Source organism: Peromyscus californicus, unplaced genomic scaffold (genome assembly GCF_007827085.1).
Source record: "Peromyscus californicus insignis strain IS unplaced genomic scaffold, ASM782708v3 Scaffold_1__1_contigs__length_55948999, whole genome shotgun sequence".
Lineage (NCBI taxonomy): Eukaryota > Metazoa > Chordata > Mammalia > Rodentia > Cricetidae > Peromyscus > Peromyscus californicus.
The window spans coordinates 52,951,913-52,979,844 of NW_026294492.1; the positions used below are offsets into that span (position 1 = coordinate 52,951,913).

General features: G+C 39.0%; 1 pseudogene; it reads right to left on the bottom strand.

The window, feature by feature from the left end:
• Positions 1-19,079: 19,079 nt before the first annotated feature.
• LOC128115871 (zinc finger protein 120-like) overlaps positions 19,080-27,932 on the bottom strand; it is an 81,083-nt pseudogene continuing 72,230 nt past the window's right edge.

A 27,932-nucleotide genomic window follows, 5' to 3' on the forward strand; every position in this document is an offset into this window, starting at 1 on the left:
CAAATTTAAAAACATATTAGAATTAACACAGGTATGAAGTTACACCATTCACAAGTGATGCTGAAATTATTTGGGTGCCATTGTACAGACCCCTTTAATAGCAGGCAGGTAATGGTACACATGCCATAAAAGGATGGCTTTGATTTAGTCTAAAAGACAGAGTGTACTTATCATCCTTAATGTTTAATTTTCCTTCCCACACCTTAAGAGGGTAGAAGGCACTTGCTAATTTCCACAAGTTAGTCTGAACTGAATCATCAAATTTTAGGAGAGGATTTGCCATTCCAACTCCATGCTACCGAATAGGTTCATTAATAGAAGCACTGATTTTCACAGTTCCATTTATATTATACCATTTACATCATAACTCTGAGTGAGAATATTTCCTTTGAGGGGAGCCATAAGGGCTCCAGTCAATGACGTCTCCATTGGAGATATTAATTAGCACTCCAGGTTTCTCACTCTTACACTGTTGCCAATGTACCCAGTCAGATTGCTTGTTGGTAACCCTCATCTCACAGAACGGTAGATTTATGGGACTAGTAGCATTAATCTCCTGTCCTTTAAAACTAGATACATGAAGCATATAAAACTTATGATAATCTTGGGTAGTATTGACTATGGATAACCATACTTGAGAGGTAATTTTTAGGCATTGAATTCCATTTCTCATGTAAATAGGTATTCCTTGTACTCCAACAGTGTAATTGTTAATCACTTTACCCTCAGTCTGTTGGCTGAGCAGGACCTCAGTTGTCATAAGGACCAGGTAGCCAAGAAGATTCATTAACCACTACAGGAATATTCCTGTCTGCCCAACTTACTGCTATGTTAATTGAAGGATTGGGGATATAAGCCCAATAATTATGATCCATCCCTTTCACCTGCACTGTAACCATGGAAAACATGGCAAGAAATAAGTTTGTAGCATTCAAAGGCTTCTGAGTCATGCGAAGTATCATCTCTCCTTTGTCACACAAACTCTTAAGCTGTCCCCAGGTGGGGGGGTTAGTTGTCCACTCCAAAGGCCTCATGTGCCCTGCCTTTCACAGAGGCATCTCCATAGCCACAGTATCAGGGAAATTTTTCTTGTTCATGGTCGATTTTTATCAATTTCAATGGAATCCACAATTTATTATCTCCCGTGGAAACATAAGAATAACCTTGGACCTAACTTAATACTTTCCCTGAACTATTTTGATGTTAAAATATTTATAATACATGGGCTGACTTGATTCATCAATTATTTCCATGACTCGATGTTGCTCCTGTTTCATTAGCATTTAAAAAAAATTTTAAAGTTAGTAGGGTATTATGGAGTGTATCTCTGGGGGTCCTCATATCCCCCTTCTGTTTAACAAGTATCTCTTTTAGTGTGAGGTTAGATCTCTCAACAATTGTCTAATTTCAGTATTGGTATAGGGTACCATAATCTCAGCTGGATCCATACCTGACAATTGACAAATTCTTAATCTTCCTTTTATGATTAGTTCAGAAATGTTTTTTAAATATAGGTTTTTTTAATTTTGTACTCTGTTTGTAAGCTAAGAAAATCCATTCCAAAATATAATCCTCTCTCTGCATAATGAGTCCAGTAAGGGAATGATTTGAAGGTAAAATTACTAAAACACATCTCTTTGTAAGGTCTAATCTATCCAAATAGGCATTTTGTAATTTTCTTTCTACCAGGGCTAATTTTTTGGCCTCAGCTGTTCACTGTCTTGGATTGTCTAAATCTGAGTCACCTTGCAAAATTTGAAACAAATTAGTTAATTATTGAGTAGACAATGCAATTGTAGACTGCAATCAGTTAATATTACCCAATAATTTTTGAAAATCATTAAGAGTATGCACTCATGCTCTTGATCTCTCCTAATCTGTACCTTCTGCAGCTGAATTCTCAGTTTACTTAGTTTATAGCCTAAATAGCTAAGAGAATCTCCTCTTTGTATTTTTTCAGGACAAATTTATAATCCCCAACAGGGTAAATTTTTCTGTATTACATTAAACATTTCTTCTAAGGTATTCTGTATCAGAAGCAGCCAATAAAATATCATCCATATAATGATAAATAATAGACTACAGAAATTGTTTATGAGCCATTTCTAGTGGTTGATTTACAAAATACTGACACAACGTTGGGCTGCTGGCAGTGGTCCCTACTCTAAATTTGGATAGCCAATTCCTGTCCTATCTAGCATTTGTACAACCTTCATAGCCTGTGACCTTCCCTTATAATCTTTTCCGAAGCCTCTTCCAGGAATATATCCCAATTTAAACATCAATTTACAAGCTGTTTCTAAAATTGTAGGAATATAATTTGAGCTCCCCGTTGTTGTTACAAATCTCTCCCCATAAATTTATGGCTATATCAGCCACATAAGGCTTTAACATTCCTACCTCTCCTTTAGGCCCTATGCATTTAATCCACTCTACACTCTGTTTTACTAGAGATAAGGTTCCAATGCCTACAAATTGAGTGGAGACTTCTTGTAAAGGCCACTTGGGATCCCAGAATTCTTGTGAAATTATAAGTCTGTCGGTATTGCAGTCCAATAATCCTTAAATCTCAATCTTATTTAATTTTACTTTTAATTTAGGCCATTTATCACTGTTTGTCAAAACATCTTTTTTTCTGTACTTCCAAAGCCTCTGGTTCTACATACATGTGCCATTTTCCCTTTAAGATACATATGGAAGTGATAACAATTGAGAAATTCTATCACCAGTTTCTATTTCTATGGTCCTTTTCATATATGCCAATTATAAAAGCATTAAATACAATCTCTATAGGATTTTAAGAGGTAACTTTAGGTAATACTTTGGAGTATTTTTTATAAAAAAGAGGATCCTTTTTTATAGATCCCAAGTAACATGTTAATGTAACTCGCCAATTATTAACAATGTGAACCAAACAATTTACCTGTATTTTATTCTGTGGAAAAATAATCTTGTAACCTCTTTATCAGTAAGACATTATTTTCTATGGGTTTTTATACGAGCAACCATATTATTTAATAAGCTAACAACCCAATCTGTTTTAGGCATTACATTTCTATAGAATTTAACCAAGAATTTCTAAAAAGCAACTTAAAGAACAGAGCCAAATTCTCAGTAATGATCAACAGACAAGAGCATACCTAATATATAGGTCAAAATTATGAATTCTGTTCCTTTAGTTTATCTATCATGAAAATCAAACATTCATCCAAACATTTATTAGACAATCAAATGAAGAGAACATCCTCTATACACTGATTGATTAATATCTCTGGAAGTTCAAACAGAATCAACATAGCATTCCATGTCCTGACCACAACCATTCTTCACCAGAAATTGGGTCCATTTAAACTTCCTCTTTCACCCATCAAGGGACTATTAATGAGTTATTCCCACCATTAGAGAAAAACACAGAACATTTCCCACAAAGGGATCTTTAATAGTGAATTATTCCGCTCTGAGGGAAAAATAAAAAACATTTAAACCAAAGTTAAGCAAACAGACAACACATTTCTAAGCTCTGGGCTTGCTGTTCAGGCTGCAGCAGTGAGGCCCACCTGCTGATTCTTTGTAATTCAGATGTTGCCGCTCTGTGCTGGCAGGCAGAAATTGCTCAGAGTTTTAGGTATCCTCAGTTTCTTATATCACAAAGAGCCTTTTCTCCCTCTATTTATATTGGGAAGAGGCTTTTATCTTTCCTTTATTTTTCTTTTATGAGACTTTTTAATTTTTAGACCTAGTTTTAATATTTTTTTCCTTTTTAACAGGAAAGTCTTTTTCTTGATTAAAAAATTTTTCCCCTTTTTTAATGGGAAATTTCCTTTAATTTCCTTCCCTTCCCTCTTCTCTATTGAGAAGATTCCTTTATTTATTTATTTATTTATTTATTTATTTATTTATTTATTTATTTATTTGGTTTTTTGAGACAGGGTTTCTCTGTGTAGCTTTGTGCCTTTCCTAGAACTCACTCTGTAGACCAGGCTGGCCTTGAACTCACAGAGATCTCCCTGCCTCTGCCTCCCGAGTGCTGAGATTAAAGGCATGCGCCACCACCACCACCACCACCACACCGGCTTGTTTATTTATTTATTTATTCTTTCCCTTTTTTCTATTGAGAAAGGTCTTTTTTATTTATTTCTTGTCTCAGAAGCTATTGTATTTCCATTTTTAAAAAATATGTAGTTACCGCTTTTTATTTTGATGAAGATTTTAGCAACTGTACATTTGTTGCTCCTGAGATGGGGAGTTTAAATTCCCCATGACCCTGATGATCCTGGAGCCCTCTTACCCTGAGAGCACTCCCTCCAGTTCTTAAGATGGCCAGCTCCTCTGTCCTTCTTCAGTGGATCCTTTGTCCTTCATACCACAAGCCTCACATTGGGTGACAATTGTCACTGTTTGTCATGGCACGGGTGTGTGTGTTCATGAGGATCCAGGGAAAAAGACTCAGAGGCATCTTAAGAATGAATCTAGCCTTTCATGGCTGCAGGGGGTTAAGCCTCAAAGGACTGAAGCACTTTCCCTTCACCAAGGGCATTTTATTTACTCTTTATTTTACAGTTTAGCCAGTTAATTTCTATATCTTTAAAGCAACCTGAAAGGAGCTCTCAGAGATAAAATACCAAGTGCAATTTCCTTAATTTCTCAGGTACCATGGTTTTCTGGGTTTCTTGAACCAAGTTTTGCATAGGCCTTTGATCCTTGGGAGGCTCTGAGACAAGATTCCCATAGGGTGATAATAGAAACAAAAGGTATAAGAGAAACAAAAGTTGTTGGTAAAACAAAGAATGGATTAGGGCTAGGTGCTACTCTGTGGAGCCAGGCCAAGAGTAGGTCAGCAGGAACGCAGTCGCATGTTTTCTCTAAAGTTTAGGTTGACAGATTATACCAAGAAAATAGTAATTTATTTCATTATCTTATTCAGTTTTTATTCAACTGTCTTTTATTAAATTCTTGTTGCTCAGCAAACAACTGGCACCTTCCTTTTTTTTTTTTTTTTTTTTTTTTTGGTTTTTCAAGACAGAGTTCTCTGTGTAGCTTTTGTGCCTTTTCTGGAACTCACTTTGTAGACCAGGCTAGCCTCGAACTCACAGAGATCCACCTGTCTCTGCCTCCCAAGTGCTGGGATTAAAGGTGTGTGCCACCACCACTCGGCTAAATTGGCACCTTCCTATGATCAGCTGTGCTTGTTTAAAACGGCGGCCACCGCCAGGTTTGCTGACCATTGATATTCCATCATAGAAAGAGCTCTTCTTTCCTGCTGAGATACAGCCTCTTTCCCAACCAACTGTAAGCAATTCAGCCATAATGACATGTGACCTTGTGGTTTGGGGGAGGAGCTAGAGTACATAGCCTGGGAAATACTAGGGAGAAGGTAGATTCTGTATTTGCATATATGACAAGGTCATCTACAAAGTGGGATATCCTTTGAGTGCTTTTAGTCTTACCTCCTTTGTTCACTGAGAAATGTGATTTAATGCTAGATTATATGGACAGTGGAACAGTAGAGAGAAGGTGAATAACACATATGCAACTATGGGAGAGCCATTGTATATACTGAGTGGAGGCATTCCTATGTGGCCACTTTTGGGTATCTTAGTTAGAGTTTTTATTGCTGTTAAGAGATTCCATGACTATGACAACTCTTATAAAAGAAAACATTTCATTGGGGCTGGTTTACAGTTTCAGAGAGTTTAGTCCATTTTCATCATGGCAGGAAGCATGGTGGCATGCAGGCAGACATGGTGTCAAAGAAAGAGCTCAGAGTTCTACATCCAGAATAGTAGGCAGCAGATAGTGAATGTGACACTCTTCCTCCAAGACCACACCTACTCCAACAAGGCCACACCTCCTGATATTGCCACTCCATATGGAACTATAGGGGCCATTTTTATTCAAATCACCTCAGTAACCAACTCCTTTAAGAATCTCCTCACTCGTGTTCATTAAGTATGAACTCATTGGTTTCCCAGAGTGGGACATTGGTGAAATTGTATTTGCATTGTCATTGGGACTTATGGGGATGGGATAGACATTGCCTTGTCCTCCTCCACTGGGGAGAAAATTCTCATAACACATCATAAATATATTTGCTAATGTTCCTACGTCTCATGGAATTAGAGAAAGGAACTGGTACATTAAAAAAAAATTAGAAAAATGTAAATATGGAAATGGCATTGGGAAAGAACTTAGATAAGAATAAAGTAATGCCTATGAAGATACAAGAAGCTTATAGAACACCAAACAGACTAGACCCCCAAAAAAAGTCCCCTCGCCACATAATAGTTAAACAACTAAACGTACAGAATAAAGAAAGAATATTAAGAGCAGCAAAGGAAAAAGGCCAAGTGACATATAAAGGCAAACCCATCAGAATAACACCCGATTTCTCAATGGAGACTTTGAAAGCCAGAAGAACCTGGACAGATGTAATGCAGACATTAAGAGACCATGGATGTCAACCTAGACTAATATACCCAGCAAAACTTTCAATCACCATAGATGGAGTAAACAAGACATTCCATGACAAAGCCAGATTTAAACAATACTTATCCACAAACCCAGCCCTACAGAAAGCACTAGAAGGAAAATTCCAACCTAAGGAAGTCAGATACACCCTCGAAAACACAGGCAACAGATAAAGCCACAGCAGTAAACCCCAACGTATAGAAGTACCCACACATCACCACCAAAAAATAACAGGAATGAACAATCACTGGTCATTAATTTCCCTCAATATCAATGGACTTAATTCACCTATAAAAAGACATAGGCTTACAGAATGGATACGAAAGCAGGACCCATCTTTCTGCTGCATACAAGAAACACATCTCAAATTCAAAGATAGACACTACCTAAAAATAAAAGGCTGGGAAAAGACTTTCCAATCAAACGGTCTTAAGAAACAAGCGGGTGTAGCCATCCTGATATCCAGCAAAATAGACTTCAAACTAAAATCAATCAAAAGAGATCAAGAAGGGCATTACATACTCATCACAGGAAAGATCCACCAAGATGAAGTCTCAATTCTGAATATTTATGCCCCAAACACAAGGGCACCCACATATGTAAAAGAAACATTACTAAAGCTTAAATCACATATAAAACCCCACACGTTAATAGTGGGAGACCTCAACACCCCACTTTCACCACTGGACAGATCTCCCAAATTGAAACTTAACAGAGAAATAAAGGACTTAACTGATGTCATGACTCAAATGGACTTAATCGATATCTACAGAACATTCCATCCTAACAAAAAAGAATATACCTTCTTCTCAGCACCCCATGGAACCTTCTCTAAAATTGACCACATACTTGGCCACAAAACAAATCTAAACAGATACAAAACAATTGGAATAACCTCCTGTGTTCTATCAGACCACCATGGTCTAAAGTTGGATTTCAACAACAACAAAAACTACAGAAAACCTGCAATCTCATGGAAACTGAATAATACCCAACTGAATCACCAATGGGTTAAGGAAGAAATAAAGAAAGAAATTAAAGACTTCCTAGAGATCAATGAAAATGAAGACACCACATATCCAAATTTATGGGACACTATGAAAGCAGTACTAAGAGGGAAATTCATAGCACTAAATGCCCACATAAATAAGTTGGAGAAATCTCACACTAGAGACTTAACAGCATACCTGAAAGCTCTAGAACAAGAAGAAGCACAGTCTCCCAGGAAAAATAGACGCCAGGAAATTATCAAAGTGAGAGCTGAAATCAATAAAATAGAAACAAAGAGAACAATACAAAAAATTAATGAAACAAAGAGTTGGTTCTTTGAGAAAATCAACAAGATAGACAAGCCCTTATCCAAACTAACCAAAAGACAGAGAGAGAGCATCCAAATCAACAAAATCAGAAATGAAAAGGGGGACATAACAACAGACATTGAGGAAATCCAGAGAATCATCAGGTCATACTTCAAAAACCTCTATTCGACAAAACTGGAAAACCTAAAAGAAATGGATAACTTTCTGGATAGGTACCACATACCTAAGTTAAATCAAGACCAGATAAACTATTTAAATAGTCCAATAACCCCTAACGAAATAGAAACAGTCATTAAAAGTCTCCCAACCAAAAAAAGCCCAGGACCAGATGGTTTCAGCGCAGAATTCTACCAGATCTTCAAAGAAGAGTTAATACCAATACTCTCTAAATTGTTCCACACAATAGAAACAGAAGGAACATTACCAAACTCCTTCTACGAGGCTACAATTACCCTAATTCCTAAACCAAACAAGGATACAACAAAGAAAGAGAACTACAGACCGATCTCCCTCATGAACATTGATGCAAAAATACTCAATAAAATACTGGCAAACAGACTCCAAGAACACATCAAAACAATTATCCACCATGATCAAGTAGGATTCATTCCAGGGATGCAAGGGTGGTTCAACATACGAAAGTCCGTCAATGTAATACACCATATAAACAAACTCAAAGAAAAAAACCATATGATCATCTCACTGGATGCAGAAAAGGCATTTGACAAAATCCAACACCCCTTCATGATAAAGGTATTGGAGCGATCAGGAATACAGGGAACATACCTAAACATAATAAAGGCAATTTACAGCAAGCCAACAGCCAACATCAAATTAAATGGAGAGAAACTCAAAGCAATTCCACTAAAATCAGGAACGAGGCAAGGCTGTCCACTCTCCCCATACTTATTCAATATAGTACTTGAAGTTCTAGCCAGAGCAATAAGACAACATGAGGAGATTAAGGGGATACAAATTGGAAAGGAAGAAGTCAAGCTTTCCCTATTTGCAGATGACATGATAGTATACTTGAGCGACCCCAAAGATTCCACCAAGGAACTGATACAGCTTATAAACACCTTCAGCAACATAGCAGGATACAAGATCAACTCAAAAAAATCAGTAGCCCTCCTATATACAATGGACAAAGAAGCGGAGAAGGAAATCAGAGATACATCACCCTTTACTATAGCCACAAACGACATAAAATACCTTGGGGTAACACTAACCAAGCAAGTGAAGGACCTATATGACAAGAACTTTAAGTCCCTGAAAAAAGAAATTGAAGAAGATGTCAGAAAATGGAAAGATCTCCCATGCTCATGGATAGGCAGGACTAACATAGTAAAAATGGCAATCTTACCAAAAGCAATCTACAGATTCAATGCAATCCCCATCAAAATACCAACACAATTCTTCACAGACCTGGAAAAAATAATACTCAACTTCATATGGAAAAACAAAAAACCCAGGATAGCCAAAGGAATCCTGTACAATAACACAACTTCTGGAGGCATCACGATCCCTGACTTCAAGCTCTACTATAGAGCTACAGTAATAAAAACAGCTTGGTACTGGCATAAAAACCGACATGTGGACCAATGGAATCGAATTGAAGACCCTGACATTAATCCGCACACCTATGAACATATAATTTTTGACAAAGAAGCCAAAAACGCACAATGGAAAAAAGAAAGCATCTTCAACCAATGGTGCTGGCAAAACTGGATATCAACATGTAGAAGGCTGCAAATAGATCCATATCTATCACCGTGCACAAAACTTAAGTCCAAGTGGATCAAGGACCTCAACATAAATCCAGCTACTCTGAACCTGCTAGAAGAGAAAGTAGGAAGTAGTCTTGAACGCATTGGCATAGGAGACTACTTCCTAAATAGAACACCAGTAGCACAGACTCTGAGACAAACAATCAATCAATGGGACCTCTTGAAACTGAGAAGCTTTTGTAGAGCAAAGGATACGGTCAACAAGGCAAAGCGACAGCCTACAGAATGGGAAAAGATCTTCACCAACCCCACATCTGACAGAGGACTGATATCCAGAATATATAGGGAATTCAAGAAATTAGACATCAAAATGCCCAACAGTCCAATTAAGAAATGGGCTATAGAACTAAACAGAGAATTCTCAACAGAGGAAACTCAAATGGCCGAAAGACATTTAAGGAACTGCTCAACATCCCTAATCATCAGGGAAATGCAAATCAAAACAACTCTGAGATACCACTTTACGCCTGTCAGAATGGCTAAGATCAAAAACACTGAAGACACCTTATGCTGGAGAGGATGTGGAGCTAGGGGAACTCTCCTCCACTGCTGGTGGGAATGCAAGCTTGTACAACCACTTTGGAAATCAATATGGCGCTTTCTTAGAAAATTGGGAATCAATCTCCCCCAAGATCCAGCTATACCACTCTTGGGCATATACCCAAGAAATGCTCAACCACACCATAAGAGCACTTGTTCAGTTATGTTCATATCAGCATTGTTTGTAATAGCCAGAACATGGAAACAACCCAGATGCCCTTCAACTGAAGAATGGATAAACAAAATGTGGTACATATACACAATGGAATACTACTCAGCAGAGAAAAACAATGGCATCATGAGGTTTGCAGACAAATGGATGGATCTAGAAAAAATCATCCTGAGTGAGGTAACCCAGACTCAGAAAGACAAACATGGTATGTACTCACTCATAGCAGGATACTAGACATGAAACAAGGATGACTTGTCTGCTACTCACATCACCAGGGAGGCTACCTGGAAAACAGTACCCCAAGAAAGACACAGGGATCACCCAATGACAGAGAAATGGAATGAGATCTACATGAACAGCCTGGACATGAGTGGGGGTAATGAAAGGCGAGGGTTGAGGGAAAGAGAGCTTGGGGGAGCGGGAGATCCCAGCTGGATCAACAACAGAGAGGGAGAACAAGGAATAGGAGACCATGGTAAATAAAGACCACATGAGAATAGGAAGAAGCAAAGTGCTAGAGAGGCCCACAGAAATCCACAAAGATACCCCCACAACAGACTGCTGGCAGAGGTCGAGAGACAGCCTGAACTGACCTACTCTGGTGATGGGATGGCCAAACACCCTAATTGTTGTGCTAGAAACCTCATCCAACTACTGAGGGATCTGGATGCAGAGATCCATGACTAGGCCCCGGGTGGATCTCTGGGAGTCCAATTAGCGAGAATGAGGAGGGTTTATATGAGCGAGAATTGTTGAGACCAAGGTTGGATAAAGCACAGGGACAAATAGCCAAATGAATGGAAACACATGAACTATGAACCAATGGCTGAGGGGTCCCCACTGGATCAGGCCCTCTGAATGGATGAGACAGTTGATTGGCTTGATCTGTTTGGGAGGCACCCAGGCAGTGGGACCAGATCTTGTGCTCATTGCATGAGTTGGCTGTTTGAAACCTGGGGCCTATGCAGGATTGTTTGGCTCGGCCTGGGAGGAGGGGACTAGACCTACCTGGACTGAGTCTACCAGGTTGACCTCAGTCTGTGGGGAAGGCTTTGCCCTGGAGGAGATGGGAATGGGGGGGGGGTTGGGGGGAAGGTGAGGGGGACGGGAGGGGGGAGAACAAGGGAATCCGTGGCTGATATGTAGAACTGAATTGTATTGCAAAATAAATTAATAATAATAAAAAAAAAAGAATAAAGTAGACAGGAAAGGTTTTGCAAGTTATGAAGGTATGAGTGGGTTGTTTAAGGTACACAAAGAATGAGATTTTGAGGTCATATATGATACTAAAGTTGGCAAGGTCAGATATCAACTATTTCAGGGGCTGGCTAAAATATATGTCAAACAAGTTTATTGGGTTATACTTGGCCATTGAAATAGTATACAGTAGTTAAAAGTACCAAATTGGTGTAAAACTGATCCTCTGGGTGTTTCATAATCATTCTTGGAGGCTATTCTAATGTGGTTAGAGGGACTAAAAGGGAAATATTTCTCCCCTTTCCATACAAGACCAGTGAGTTCCCTGGGAATAATTGATCAATTGTATTGTTCATGGAGGCCATAAAGACACCACTCAATGAATTTGAAACATTGTCCAGTCTACAAAAGGAGGGTCAATATGAGAAAGATATACTCAAGGCTTCAAAGGAAGCTACAGTACTTAAAGCAAAGCCTTTGACTTATCCTCATGTTGATGGAAGACTGGTAAAAGAAAGACTAGAAGAGTCTGAGATTCCCCTCAAACTCAAGTGACCCCTGAAGACTAGTTGCTCAACTGGTCTTGACACCACAGAAAGAAAAATTAATTTTGGTCACTTGCATAGTCTTCAGCACCTAGCAGGAAAGTTTAGCCAAAGGCTAAGAATAGGACACAACAACCCAAGTGATCACACTCTACAGGCATTAGATTTAAGTCTACATGAGATGTTATTTAGACAACCAACCTCACTGATATTTTATTTTTCACTGAAAGATGTTGCCCAGATGTGAGACCTCAGATCTTGGCTCAGTGAGCACCTGCATATAGCCAAGGAAGACAAGCCCAGGATTGTTTTAACCCCCAAATTAAATGATGTTAAATACCTATTTTCTTCCTATCCAGAAGACACATTGGAGGACATCATGCTGACTTTTGGCTGATGAAACAGCTATGAAAGTGTGTGAAAGCTGATTGTGGGCTCATCACTTGGGAGACCAACTACGGATGTCAAAATTTAATATCTAATACATGGAGGTTATTGTGAGCCCATCAAAAAAATGTCTTTTGGACTTTGTACATTTTCGTCCTTAGCAGACACCATTAAAGGAATTCCTTTTCTGTCTTTATCTGAGCATTTGGTCTTTACAAGAGTCTCTCTGGAAGGAGATCCCAATACTGCCACCTGGTATCCCAAATTCATCTTGGAGAAGCCAGATCAGTGATTTTTCCAATCCCATCATGCCAGTGTGGTCTACACCTTCAGAGGAGTTGGGGTAAGAAATGGAGGTAGGGGGCTGGAAAGATGGCTCAGAGGTTAAGAGCACCAACTGCTCTTCCAGAGGTCCTGAGTTCAATTCCCAGCACCCACATGGTGGCTCACAACCATCTGTAATGAGGTCTGGCACCCTCTTCTGTGTACATAATAAATAAATAAATAAATCTTTAAAAAAAAAAAGAAATGGAGGTAGAAATTCACCAAGCAGTTTAGGGTAAAAACCTCCAAAGAAAAGTAACCAGTTGCTTTCTTGACTAAAAGCCAGAAACATCACTGGAATTCTTAGCAGTATCATCTTTGACAAAAGCAAAGGTTGCGAAAGTGTTTTGGGATCTCGGATCTCTGATGCTAAGTGATTCTGGGGGCCTTAGGAAACTGAAAAGTTAAAAGTGGTTATGAAGGCCTGTTACAAGAAAAGGGCCCTTGGTCAAGAGAATAGAATCTCTGTTCTGAGTACAGAACTAATATTTCAATGGGAATTGGTCAGTCTCCTGGCCAAGGAACCAATTCTGTGGAGCCCAAGAAATGGCCATTCAGGACATTTATCAATCGTCTATAATTGATTAATTGGTTGTACATTGGCAGCCCAAACTGCAGACAAAACTGGAAAATTTTAAGGCTCCTTCCCACCCCTCCCTTTCTGTTCTGTGACTGTAGCTGAAGTTTTCTCCAGTTCTGCCTGGCCCACAGTCAGGACAAATCTCTCTTCTGCCAGTCCCGCAGCCGCTCAGACCCAACTGAGTAAACACACAGAGACTTATATTGCTTATAAACTGTATGGTTGTGGCAGGCTTCTTGCTATCTAGTTCTTCTATCTTAAATTAACCCATTTCTATTACTCTATGAGTTGCCACGTGGCTCGTGGCTTACCAGTATCTTTACATGTTGCTTGTCATGGCAGCGGCTGGCAACGTCTCCCTGCCTCAGTCTTCCACTTCCCAGAATTCTCCTCTCTCCTTGTCCCACCTATACTTCCTGTCTGGCTACTGGCCAAACAGCATTTCATTTACACAGAGTGATATCCACAGCACTTCCCCTTTTCTTTTTTTTCAAAAAGGAAGGTTTTAACTTTCACACAGTAAAATTACATATAACAAAACAATTATCAAGCAAGAATTACAGTTACAATATCTAGTCTATTTGTATTTGGCAAAATTAAAGAAAATCCTATCTATCTTATATTTGTGAGTCTAAGGTTTTATATCTAACTTATCTCTTATCATAACTAAGGAAATTATAACTGTATAGTCTTCAACTGCATCAAGGACTTCAGAAGGATATATTACCTGAGAAATGGGAGAAGGATGCAAGCAACTTTCGGGAGTCTTGCAAGAGTAGACAGAGACAGTTGGCAGCCTGGACAGTCATCCAAAGTTTTTCTGTTTGGCTGTGTCCGTGACCACACAGAGACTCTGCTTGGCATGTGATTGGATTAAGGGCGTGTGCTGCCACCCAACTCAGCCCCAGTTGCTGGCCAGTGGGCAGGGCTCCCACGGGAATGTCCCACTTCTTCAAGACCTCCCAGTGGACCCTGCAATCTACATGCCCTGTCCCCATACCCATCTGCCCAAGACCCCTGCCACTTCCTGAGACTTAGAGACCAGCTCCCAGCTCCCATCTGGCCCGGAGCTCCCATCTGGCCTGGAGCTCCCATCTGGACCAGAGACCTCCCCAGCAGACCTTACAATCTACACGTCCTGCCACCACATCCATCCACCTGAGACTCCTGTCACTTCCTGAGAATTGGAGACCAGCCCCCAGCTCCCATCTGGCCCAGAGCTCCCATCTGGACCAGAGATGAGTGTCTGGGGTCATACCCAGGGAGGCCTGCCCCTAAGTCCCATCTCTGGGCCCCAGCCATTCCCAGGTAAGACCCTCCCAACTTGGCCCCAGTTGCCAGCCAGTGGGCAGGGCTTCCTCAGGAAGGTTCCCCTTCTCCAAGACCCCCCAGCAGACCCTGCAATCTACACGCCCTGCCCCCACATCCATTCACTCAAGACTCACGCCACTTCCTGAGACTTAGAGAACAGCCCCCAGCTCTCATCTGGCCCAGAGCTCCCATCTGGACCAGAGAGCTCCCACCTGGCCCAGAGAAAGACAGAGCTCTCATTGGACAGAGAGCTGTCATTGGACCAAGAGTAAACTCAGGAGACAGGGAATCTGCCAGCCCCGATTAGACCAAGAGTGTCAGGAACAAGGACAGAATCTCTAATTAATGGAAAAATACGGACCCCTGATAAGACAGGGAACTAGAACATCTTACGGTCAGGTTGCCTAGCAACAGGACATTGAGTCAGAGCCCTTGACCTTTTCACCCTGTCAACATCCTTCATAAACATCCTACACAAACATCCTGTTAGCTTGCCCCACCCTATGCAGATAACAGCTTCCTGCTCCCCTCACCCTGCAGGAACTATATAAACCCTCCTGGAGAAAAATAAAGTTGCACCTTGATCAGAATCTTATCTTGGTGTATTCCTTTGTGTCTCCTGTCCCTATCATTCAGTCCTTAGGGTGGTTGAGTTCCCATTGAAGCCCTGCTGGCTGGGGCACAAGAGTGGCTTTCTGAGAAGTAGAATCCGCCACCTCTCATTGGACCAAGAGAGGCTTCCTGAAATGCCGAATCTGTCAGCTCTGACTGGACCAAGAGCCCTGATAAGACCAAGAACGAATCCATGAGGAAATGGGCAGACATCAAGGCAGAAGTACATACAACAACATAAAGAGCAATACAGCATCACCAGAACCTAGCCCTCCTCCAACAGCAAGACCTGAACATCACAAAGTGGAAGAAGCAGAAGAAAGCAACCTTAAGAATAGCATCATGAAGATGCTAGAGGTGTTTCAAGAAAAAAATCAAAAATGAAATTGAGGAAAAGATAAACAAAAAAGTGGAGGAAATCAATAAAGAAAATGAAAAGTCAAACAAAAAATGGGAAGAACTGTATAGAAAACTAGAGCAAAAGACAAAGCAGAAGAAAACAATAAATCCCTAAAAGAAAACCATGAAAAAGCAATGAAACAGGTGAGGGAAACAGTCCAAGACCTGAAAAGGGAAATAGAAACAATGAAGAAGACACAAACAGAGGGAATGCTGGAAATAGAAAATCTGAGTAAACAATCAGGAAACACAGATGCAAGTATAACCAACAGAATACAAGAGATGGAAGAGAGGATCTCTGGTGTAGAGGATACAATAGAGGAAATGGATTCGTCAGTCAAAGAAAATACCAATGCCAAAAAAATTATAACACAAAATGTCCAAGATCTGATGTTCTATGACAAATTAATGTTTAGAGTGAGTTCTAGGTCAAGCAGGGATTCATAATAAGACTATTCCAAAAAGGGAAGATAGAAAGGAAGAGAGAAAGAAAGAAGATTTGGAAAGAAAAAGAAAGCACATTATTAATGAACACTGAAAACATGATATTTATTCAGTTTTAGTAATTTGGAACAGTGATGGAATTATAAGGTAAGTAATCCTTGGGGTCCTAAGAGGTTTAGATAGAAGGCAAAAGATAAGCAAAAATAAGTAATCTAATAAAGCTATATAATTAATTTTTCCCATGTCTAAAACCCTCCCCAATTTTCAACTTGTGTCTCTCTTGATATGTGGTCATATAAGGAGTAAATGTTTCTTCAGTAGAGACATTCTCATCCTGAAAACTTAAGTCTTTTTCCACCACAAGATTCCCAGTGAAATTGGAATATCATGGGTTGTACTATTTTGCTAGGTGTTAGCATGGGTTGTACTATTTTGCTAGGTGTTAGCAAAGGAAATGATATAAATCTCTATGTAGACTATCCTTATTTTTACCATGCAGGCATGTTACAGGAATACCAGTTTAGGAACTGAGGAGTCTTAAAGTCCAAATGGGGGCCAAAATGTGGGGGCCACAGGGTACTGTCATTGATAGGTACATAGTTGCCAAAAAAGGAAAGAGTGTAAGACCTAGCCATGGCTAATCCACCAGAGATGAGTGGATATAGAGAGCACAGTAGGAGTCAGCTTGTCCCCAGGTACTCCTCAAGCATTGCACTCTGAACATTTGATCTTTTGGTTCTTACACCCAAAGCTTCCTCCCTAAAAATTTCTTCATACTCCATAGCTCTTTGTAATTTCCTGAGTGCCCTACCCTTGGAGTGACTTCTGTATAAGTCTCAGGATTTCCTGAGAACCTGGATGTCATCTAGAGTCACCACAATTCTGGGCTCCTAAATGAAGGTTGTGCAGGCATCAGGGAAGAAGACTATCTCCCAAATGCTGGGATTACAGGCATCCAACTCTAAGATCAACTGAGGAATGTTTTTAAAATGACCTATCTTTGGATCAGAGAATTTAACGATTAAATAAGATTTTAAAAAGAACCATCAGTTTTTGATGAACAGTAATACTTCTTGAAATTCTATAATTAATAATTAAAACTGAAAACCTTTTTCATTTGTTCTCAGTAACTAGGTAATTTTGTTTTGCTTTGTTACTTACATCCATGTAAAAGTGTTTGAACTGTTTGTGTGTACATACCTTTGCCATGATGTGCTGCTGCTGGCCACAGGAGAACATAATGGAATTCAGCTACTATCACAAAAGCTACTACTTGGAAAAGTCAAGGATTTTTCTGAAGGTCAAGCCATGGCTTAAGAAGTCTTGGTAAAGCTGGGCAGTGGTGGTGCATGCCTTTAATACTAGCACTCATGAGGCAGAGGCAGGCAGATCTTTGTGAGTTCAAGGCCAGCCTGGTCTACAGCATGAGTTCCAGGAAAGGCACAAAGCTACAGAGAAACCCTGTCTTGAAAAACCAACCTCCCCTTGCCAAAAAAAAAGTCTTGGTGATATTTTGGCTTTTGTATATATATATATATATTAGCTGGTTTCTAAAATGATTTTCTTGTGTGCTCCCAAAAACTAACAGCATATTTACCTAAAGTACCTATCAAGCATCCAAGGCCAAATGAAACAACACCTGTCTCCTAGGTCAGGATAGCTTTGTTTCTTGTACAATTTAGGGTGAGACCCTCCTTTCTTATACAACCATACAAATAGATCCCTAACTTACCTAACCAGTTCTAGGAATGTAGATTGAGCACATAGATCCCCTTTTTAATATACTAACTAGTCATTAGCTCAGTTGACCTCCTCTTTTACCACTCCCATTTTGGGTTGTAAAAAACAGCCTGATGGTCACTGCCTGAGGAAAATTCTAACCTGCTTTTATGACCCTGTAAGAATTCAAGCCTGATGACCTTACTCTGTTATCTCAGATCACTATTGCTTGCAATTATAACTGAACACCTCAGAGACTTGAGAGGACTGAGGTATAAGAACTTGAGGATGGAAAACTGAGAGGGATGTGGGAGCTCATTTTCAGGTTCCTTGTGGCTTTATCCACCAGGTCCGCATAGAGGATGATTAGGACTATGGGCTTCAGTGCAGGTGTCTGAGAATGTCTGCAATTGGCTGTAGTGGGGGGGGGGTCTTTTGCTCCACCCTGGCTGCAGGCCGCAGGAATATATCATAAGAACTCAGCTGATTATGGCAAAGTCACTACCTGGAGGAATCAGGGAATTCCTCCAGTGGAAGCCAAATCCCAAGGAGTTTTTGGTGTTACTTGGCTTGTTGTATATCAGCTATATTCTGTTATGAAAATCATGTGTGCCTTCATAGTTTTCCGAATTGACTTTTCCCTAAGAAGTGCTAACTCTCTGGACATAAACATTCAAGGTATTTGGAGAACAGCCTCAGGAAAGGCTTTCTCTGGAATCAGATTATCTCCCTTAGCCACTTTCAAGAACTACAGGAAACACCGCCCAGGGGGGCATCCAACTTTCAAGGACTAACAATGATAGCCCACAGGCAAGTCTCCTGACTTAAGGTAAATTCCACAAGGAGACACCACCTAGGAGAGGTGGGCATTAAGTAATAGATTTACACAATTTAGCTCGGACCCTCCCTATATATACCGGGACTTCCAGGGCAGAGGACTGCTGTGGGATGGTCTATATGTCAAGTGTGATGCTGATTGGTCAAAAAATAAATCACTGATTGGCCAGTGGCCAGGCAGGAAGTATAGGTGGGACAAGGAGGAGAATAAAGCTGGGAAGTGGAAGGCTGAGAGACACTGCCAGCCGCCACGATGACAAACAGCATGTGAAGATGCTGGAAAGCCATGAGCCACATGGCAAGGTATAGATTAATGGAAATGGATTAATTTAAGCTGTAAGAACAGTTAGCAAGAAGCCTGCCATGGCCATACAGTTTGTAACCAATATAAGTCTCTGTGTTTATTTGAGCATCAATGAGACAGCTCTGTTGGAAATGTCTGTCGTGTGCAAGACTATAATCTCATCTTGATCGCCATATGAAGTTGAGCAAAACCACAAAGTTGTCTTCTTTTCTCCACACATCTGTCATGGCCTAAAAATTCCCATAGTTACACAAACATACAACAGAATTTTGCAAAAACTAAATCTCATGGCCATTACATTACCTGGCATCTCTGGATAATTTCCTTAGGAGGCAATACTTCAATATATTATGCCAAATGGATAACTGATGAGGACATGAAGATGTATGGAACTTCAAATAATATATACATATCCATAGTACATCAAGTTATATTGTGGAAATATACAGTTGATTGCTGATTATCCTACTTTATTACATCACTTCCACATAGATGAAAATGTTACTTTGGATACACATGAGACATTCAATGTTTCTTATATTCTGGTCTATTTTTAATCATTTTAACATTAACATTCTTAATGTGTTGACAAAACAGCAAACATTGGGAGTACATTATCTACCCTTACACTTGTACTCTGGAGATTCACACATGAGGATCATGATTTCAATTTTATCTTTGACTAATTACTACCATCCAAGTGGGGCTGGATAACAAAAAACATTTCAAGGGAATTTGAGAAAAAATAAAACCAGGAATAGAAACCCATCACCCTTTCACAGACCCACTTGCTTGAAAATATGATCACATACTGCCTAATATTTAAATAAAGATGTACCACTTAGATGATGGCCATCCCATTTTATACACTGTAGCAGAAAAATATCTCTCACTAACTGAAAGCACAATAGAAGATGAACAAAAGCCACAGAAGGAATATAAGGACCACAAAATAAACTTCAATAAATGAATTTGCTACACAGAGTACAATATAATATCTACCTCAAATGTTGCAAAATAGAAACCACAATGTCTTTAGTGAACTTTGTTAATAATTTACTTATTTCAAGGCTATGATGAAAAAGTTTCTTTTCTTGAACCTGAAGACAATTGTGATGTCTAAAGTTTTTACCAAATTATTTATGTACACAGGGTTTTTCTTTTGTATGAGTTCCTCCCTGTTTTCTGATATCAAGATGATATAAAAAAGTTTTAGAATATTTACAGGGCTAGAGACATGGACAAGCCCTTAATACAAGTCCATTCCCAGGACTAAGGTCAGGTTTATAACAACTTCCAGTAATTCCTGCAATAAAAAGCTCCAAGGGTCTAATCTTTATGAGAACCAGAACGCACATGTACCTACCCACACAAAGACACTGACATTGAAATTAAAACAAATATTTAAGCTAATATTCACTCATGAATGTTTATCTCTTATAATTTCTGTATCATAGGTATTGAGGCATCTGAAGGCTTACAGAGTTTTTCTCCATCATGAATTGGTTCATGTAACAGAAAGCAAACATGTAGACCTAATGTCAGACACTTGTTTCTATGCCACTTTCATGGTGATCCTGTATTGCTCTGGAACCACGGGCCAAATTAAACACTTTCATAAGTTCACATTGATATTATGTTATATCACAGCAATAGAAAAGGCAATATTACACCTGGATTCATTATCTCATGTAATTGCAGAGAAGTATGAAATCTAAAAACCAAATACAGAGGGACACTATAATCCTCAAAGCCTAATGTTATATTCACAGGCTTTAACAAACCAATTCCACACTAATAGTATTACTCTTATAGGGTTCCTCTCCAGCATGTGTTTTTTTATGTATTTTAAGATGACTGTGTTGTGAATAGGCTTTACCACACTGATTACATTCATATGGTTTCTCTCCAGTATGTGTTCTTTTATGCAATTGAAGACTACTAAGGCGAGGAAAGGCTTTACCACATTGATTACATTCATAGGGCTTCTCTCCAGTATGTGTTCTTTCGTGTCTTTGAAGATCACTGTAACGGACAAAGGCTTTACTACACTGATTACATTCATAGGGTTTCTCTCCAGTATGTATTCTTTCATGTCTTTGAAGATCACTATGAAGGGTAAAGTTTTTACCACATTGATTACATTCATAGGGCTTCTCTCCAGTATGCATTTTTCCATGTCTTTGAAGATGACTATGACAGACAAAGGCTTTACCACACTGATTGCATTCATAGGGTTTCTCTCCAGTATGTGTTCTTTCATGTCTTTGACGATAACTGTGATGGGCAAAGGTTTTACCACACTGATTACATTCATAGGGTTTCTCTCTAGTATGTATTCTTTTATGCAACTGAAGATCACCAAGACAAGCAAAGACTTTACCATATTGATTACATTCATAGGGCTTCTCTCCAGTATGCATTCTTCCATGTCTTTGAAGATCGTTGTGACGGACAAATGCTTTACCACACTGATTGCATTCATAGGGTTTCTCTCCAGTATGTCTTCTTTCATGTTTTTGACGATAACTATGATGGGCAAAGGTTTTACCACATTGATAACATTTATAGGGTTTCTCTCCAGTATGTGTTATTTTATGCAATTGAAGATTACTAAGACGAGGAAAGGCTTTACCACATTGATTACATTCATAGGGCTTCTCTCCAGTATGTGTTCTTTCATGTCTTTGAAGATCACTATGACATGAAAAGGCTTTACCACACTGATTACATTTATAGGGTTTCTCTCCAGTATGTATTCTTTTATGCCTTTGAAGATGACTGTGTTGTGCAAAGGCTTTACCACATTGATTACATTTATAGGGTTTCTCTCCAGTATGTGTTCTTTTATGCAATTGAAGATCACCAAGACAAACAAAGGCTTTACCACATTGATTACATTCATAGGGCTTCTCTCCAGTATGCATTCTTTCATGTCTTTGAAGATGACTGTAACGGGGAAAGGCTTTACCACACTGATTACATTCATAGGGTTTCTCTCCAGTATGTGTTCTTTCATGCATTCGAAGATGACTGTATTGCACAAAGGCTTTACCACATTGATTACATTCATAGGGTCTCTCTCCAGTATGTATTCTTTTATGCAATTTAAGATCACCAAGACGAGGAAAGGCTTTACCACAATGATTACATTCATAGGGTTTCTCACCAGTATGTCCTCTTTTATGCAATTGAAGGGAACTGTGACAAGCAAAGGCTTTACCACATTGATCACATTCATAGGGTTTCTCTCCAGTATGTGTTCTTTCATGCATTCGAAGATGACTATGTTGTGTAAAGGCTTTACCACACTGATTACATTCATAGGGTTTCTCTCCAGTATGTGTTCTTTCATGCATTTGAAGATGACTGGGACGATCAAAGGCTTTACCACATTGCTTACATTCATATGGTTTCCCTCTAGTATGCATTCCTTGATGTATTTGGAGACTACTATGACATGCAAAGTCTTCACTATAATGAACACCTTCACAGAGTTTCTTTTCAGTATGAATTCTTTCAAACCTTTGAAGATGACTCTGATATGCAAATGCATTAACACATAGAGTCCATTCAGAAGATTGGTCTCCTATATAACTTCTTTCATGCCTGCAAGAATAATTTGCAAATGTGAAAGCTTTACCACATTCATTACACTGTTAAACTTTTATTTCTGTATGAATTAATTTTAAAATTTGGTGAAAATGTAAAAAGGAGTCAGACCTTAAGGTTTTATCACTTTACTTACACTCATGTTTTCCCCCAAAAAATTAAGGATTATTTTGCTTTTTTGAAGATGACTGTGATGATATGAGCCTTGATTACATGGCTCACACTTATGGCTTTTTATTCTCTATGAGACTTTTAATATATTTGTAGAGAACTGGAAGAATTCAGAATTTTACCCCCTGATTTCCATTGACAGATTTTTCTATACTGTGAATCCTACTACATTTGCAAAGTGAACAGGGACAAATAGAAGTATTTACACATTCCCAGTGCTTTTCTTCAGTGTGTTTGTTGACATATCCCCAATGAAATTGGAAAACTAATTACTTTTAAATTTGAATCACATTCAAGAAGTCTACTCAACATGGGGCTACTACATATCTTCTAATTGGTCTCAGATGGAGAGGGATACATTGCTTCTTTCCATATCCCTATGTTCATATGGCTTGTATCCAGAGTGACATATGATATACGTAGTAAAGGAAGAATAACAAATAAAAGGTTTCTACATTGCCTCCACACAGCTTAACTTTTTGTTTCTCACAGATATGTGGTATAGGTTTCTCCACAACAACCTCGCCTTAACTCTTGATTCTAACTACCTATCTCACTAAACTTAGCAGAGACAGAACAACTATATGAGTAACACTAGATTTACTATGGACTATTTGCTTATTAGAAGGTTTTGGACATACACTTATCACATACTCAATGTGTATACCTTTTGTAATATGAGTGGTATGAAACTAGATGGATTGGCAGTTCTACAGCATAGCTCTGATGGAGCTATGATTCAAATGCTGATATCTCTTAAGGCATTGACTCCTTGTCTTCCTTCTAAAAAGAATGACTTTCAAACACAATTCACTTACCTGCCTTTGAGGTATATGGGTTGTGAGTATTTAATGATCATGAATTCACTTTAATCTGTGATCATTTATACTGCTGTATTTCTTTAAAACTTCCAGATACATTAAAATACATCCAGAGGCACATTTGTATCAGCTTGCACATGAAAATTACCTTCCATGTCTTTGAGAACTTTGACAATGCTCTTCAACTTTATGATCTTCCCAATTGTAGCCTAAAATATAGTATGAGGAAATGTATGAAATATTACTGGAAACTGTTCAAAATTTCAGTTACTATCTTCAATGATCCTTAGAACCATGCCTAACTTATTCACCTCATTCTTTCTCTTTCTCAATAGGAATAACAGAAGAGCATCAATAGCCAAAAAATAGTTGTCCCCTTATTTTAAAATGTGAAGGAAATTTTTACAGTATTACCTATAGCACTGAGGTTCAGATAGGTCTCCAGCATCACATTGTTGTAGAGACTCTTCTGTGAAGGATCCAGCAATGCCCACTCCTCCTGAGTGAAGTCGACATGCACATCATTATACGTCACTGCGTCCTAAAATATGCCATACATGAGTCTAAAACAAAAAGCATGATACTCACAACATTGTAAATGTGTGCTTCTTTGAAAATAGTCACATAAATCTGGTGCTTTCTACATTTATTCTATAACCCAGAGAGTACAATATAATCATCAAGTTACTTTAGAAGGAACTGAAATAGGAGGTTTACTTCTATTATTTCTGAATGCTTTTAATGGGCTAACATCTTGCAAAAGAAATGCCTATTAGCAAACATAGAGACAAGCAAACATATCAACAGTACTGAGCACACATCAGAGAAATTGTATGAACAATTACTAACTACAAAAAAGATGAGTAAGCTGGGTGTATTGGCTCATGCATTTAATCCCAGCACTCAGAAGGCAAAAGCAGGAATATGTGCTTCTGAGTTGAAAGCTAGCCTAGTCTATGCATTCAGTTCAGGACAGTAAGAAGCAAATATTAAGAACCTGTCTGCACTGCAAACATCAATCAAACAAACAAAAAAGATAGGATGAACTCAGGCATTAACTTCAGTTCTGTATTCATCTTCCAGAAACCTGAATTGCTCCAGTTTAAATTGTACTTTAATAAATCTTACTAAAGGGAACTGTGCATTTAAACAGTTACACATAGTCAGATGATAACATTAGCAATATCAATGTTGATCATAAATAATCAACACAGGGCAGGAGAGATGGCAGAGAAGTTAAGAGCTCTTGATGGTCTTGTATATAGATGGTCTCAATTGCCAGTACTTACATGGGGGAACCCCACAACTGTTCATATACCAAGTTCATGGGTTCTAAGACCATCTTTTGACTACTGTGAGGACCAGGCATATATGTGATGGATATCCATGTATACAGGGCAAAAGAATCATATTCATAAAAAAATCAAAACAAACACAACAAGCAGGAACAATGTCACACACATGTAATCTAATGACTCAAAAGGCCCAGGCAGTATTAATATGATGAATACTGCATCCTGGGAAAGAGAATGATATCCTAATTTCAAAATTCAAGCTGGGGGTAAAGCTCAGTAAAACAGCATATGCTTGACATGTACTAAAACATACACTCTAGGCCCATCACCCAATAATAGATATGAAAAAACCTGGAATGTGGGTCAACCTTTAATCTCAGTATGTGGGATAAGGAGTCAGGTTAATCTCTGAGTTCAAGGCCAGCCTGGTCTACAGAGCCACTTTTAGGACAGGATTACTCAGCCAAAGATTATCTTGTTAGAAACAAAAATAAAAAGACAAAATTTTAAAAAATCAGGCTAACAAAATGGCTTAGCATTGGATACCAATTCCTTCAATTGTATCTTATGTGATTTAGTGATACCATCTATAATGGTGGTGAAGTCAAGACAGCACAAGAAGGAAGCTGGCTGATTTGTTTCAACTACAACATAGTAGAAACATAGAAAAGGAAATGGGTTAAGGCTATAGAGACACATATCACACCCCCCAGTGAGAAATTTCTTCCAGAGAGATTCCTCCTACTAAAGGTTCCACAAGCACCCCAAATAAGATGCCAAGGAGAGACAAATGTTCAAATACCTCATCCTATCTGGGAACTTTTCATTCAGTTGACTACATTCTGACCCAGGTTACTATAGGCTCATGATCATCCATGTAGAAAATGTACTTAGTCACCTCAATGATCCTCATAGTCTGCAAGAGCCCCCTACACTGTCCAAATGTCCAAAGTATCTTTTGACACTCAAGACAAATTCTTCACTGTGTCATCTTATAAAATCAGAAAACAAGTTAAATCTTTCCAACATACAAACAGCACAGAAAACCCATTCCCATTCCAAAGGAGAGGAATTGAGACATAGTGAAGAAAGGTTGGACAAAGGGAAGACTGAAACCCAGCAGGGTAACCATCAAATCTAGTAGTCATGTGTCAGACACATGGAGCTTCATTTTCAAAGGGCTTAGATGGCTCTCTCCCCACAATTTCCCATACATCTTTCTCTTTGGTTACTTCTACTCCATATATGCAGCTTTCCATGGAAGATGTCTCATAGCTTAAGTATCTCAGCATCTTATGTTCTCAAAATACAACCCAGGCTTCATCCTCATAGCATCATGCAATAAACTCTCACAGTCTCCTCACTGGAGCGCTTACCATACCAAACACAGATGCCTACAACAGTGCTGGACTGAAAACATAGACTAAGGAATGAATGATTTTAAATTTTGCATCATTCTGGTTTCCAGAACCAGTTCAACATCAATGATTCCCCCAAATTTGGCTTCTAAGATGTGAATGACCCCTGTCATGCTTGGACCAGAATTGCAGCAGGCTTTGTATGAAGTTGCTTCCTGGGACTGGAAATCACTTTGCCTAATCCCTCCATTAACTGAGGCATAGAAGGATGGATTCTTACACTTAGGGCACCTTGCTAGGCTTCCAATGTAGAGTAAGGGCCTTCTTTTTAATGGTGATAATCTCCCTGAAAACTCCTGCCTCTGTTCAGCATTTGACTGCCATCTGAAAATACATAATGTTGTTTTTCTCTACAACCCATAGACTTTTCATTTATTTATGATCCACTTATTGATTTTTTTCCACGGTAGTCTAAATAGCCCCTAGGGCTGAAAGAGAACTCCAGCTGCAGTTTCTCTTCTCCCTTTCCATGTCTCCAGTAGATTCCAAAGACCATCCCCACCTACTCTTCCCTACTCACCTCCTATCTGAATCCTATCTCCCAACTGGGGTAGACGCTCCCTGCACAATTACTTGCCACACCTTCCAGAAGACTAGTTAGGATGTCTGCAGATCTACCACATTGTCTCTTACCCCAGACCTGATTTTAAAAGTTGCCCCTATCACTGGAGTAGAACACCAGAGGCAGCTTCCTCTCTTTCCTCTCCATGCCTCCTGAGGATCCCTAAAGATCATCTCTCCCACCTTCCTCTTCCCCCAGTTTTCAACACCATCAAGCATTTGCCCTTGAATACACCAGCCAAGAAGGCCATGAAAAAAGGCAACACTCAGTCAACACATACTCTGAAACCCCAGAGAACAAAAAGAAACCAGAAAACAAAACTCCCATCCAACCAAGTTAAAGTCAGAAACAAGCACCTAGAACTAGCGTCACCCCAAACCCAGATGCTGAGCATAGGAACATTATAACAGTCAGGGCAATATGTCACCCAAAGAGCTCAGCTATACTATCACAGCAGGCCCTGAGTATTCTAACATAGCTAAAATACAAGAGAAAGACCTTAAAACAAACTACATGGAGATGATAGAGGGCCTTAAAAAGAAAACAAATAAATCCCTTAAATAAATTCATGAAAGCACAAACAATTGGAGGGAATCAATAAATTCTTCCAAGAAAGTGAGGAAAACACAAACAATTGGAGTAAACCAATAAGCAATTTAAATAAAGCCAAGATAAAACCAGTAGTTGAAGGACTCAAATAAAACTGTTTAAGACCTGAAAATGGAAATAGAAACAATAAAGAAAACAGAAACTGAGGGTATTCCAGAAATGAAAAATTTAGGACTACAAACAGGAAGTATAGTGGCAAGGTTCGCCAATACAATAGAGAGATGGAGTAGAGAATCTCAGGCACAGGAGATATAATAGAAGAAATGATACATCAGTTAAGGAAAATGTTAAATATAAATATTTCCTGATGCAAAACAACCAGGAAATCTGGAACATTATGCAGAGACCAAACCTATGAATAACAGGAATAGAGGAAAGAGAAAAAACCCAGCTCCAATGTCCTGAAAATATTTTCAATAAAATTATATAATAAATTTTTCCTAATTTAAAGGAGGTGCTGATGAAGGTACAAAGAAGCAAACAAAACATCAAATAGATT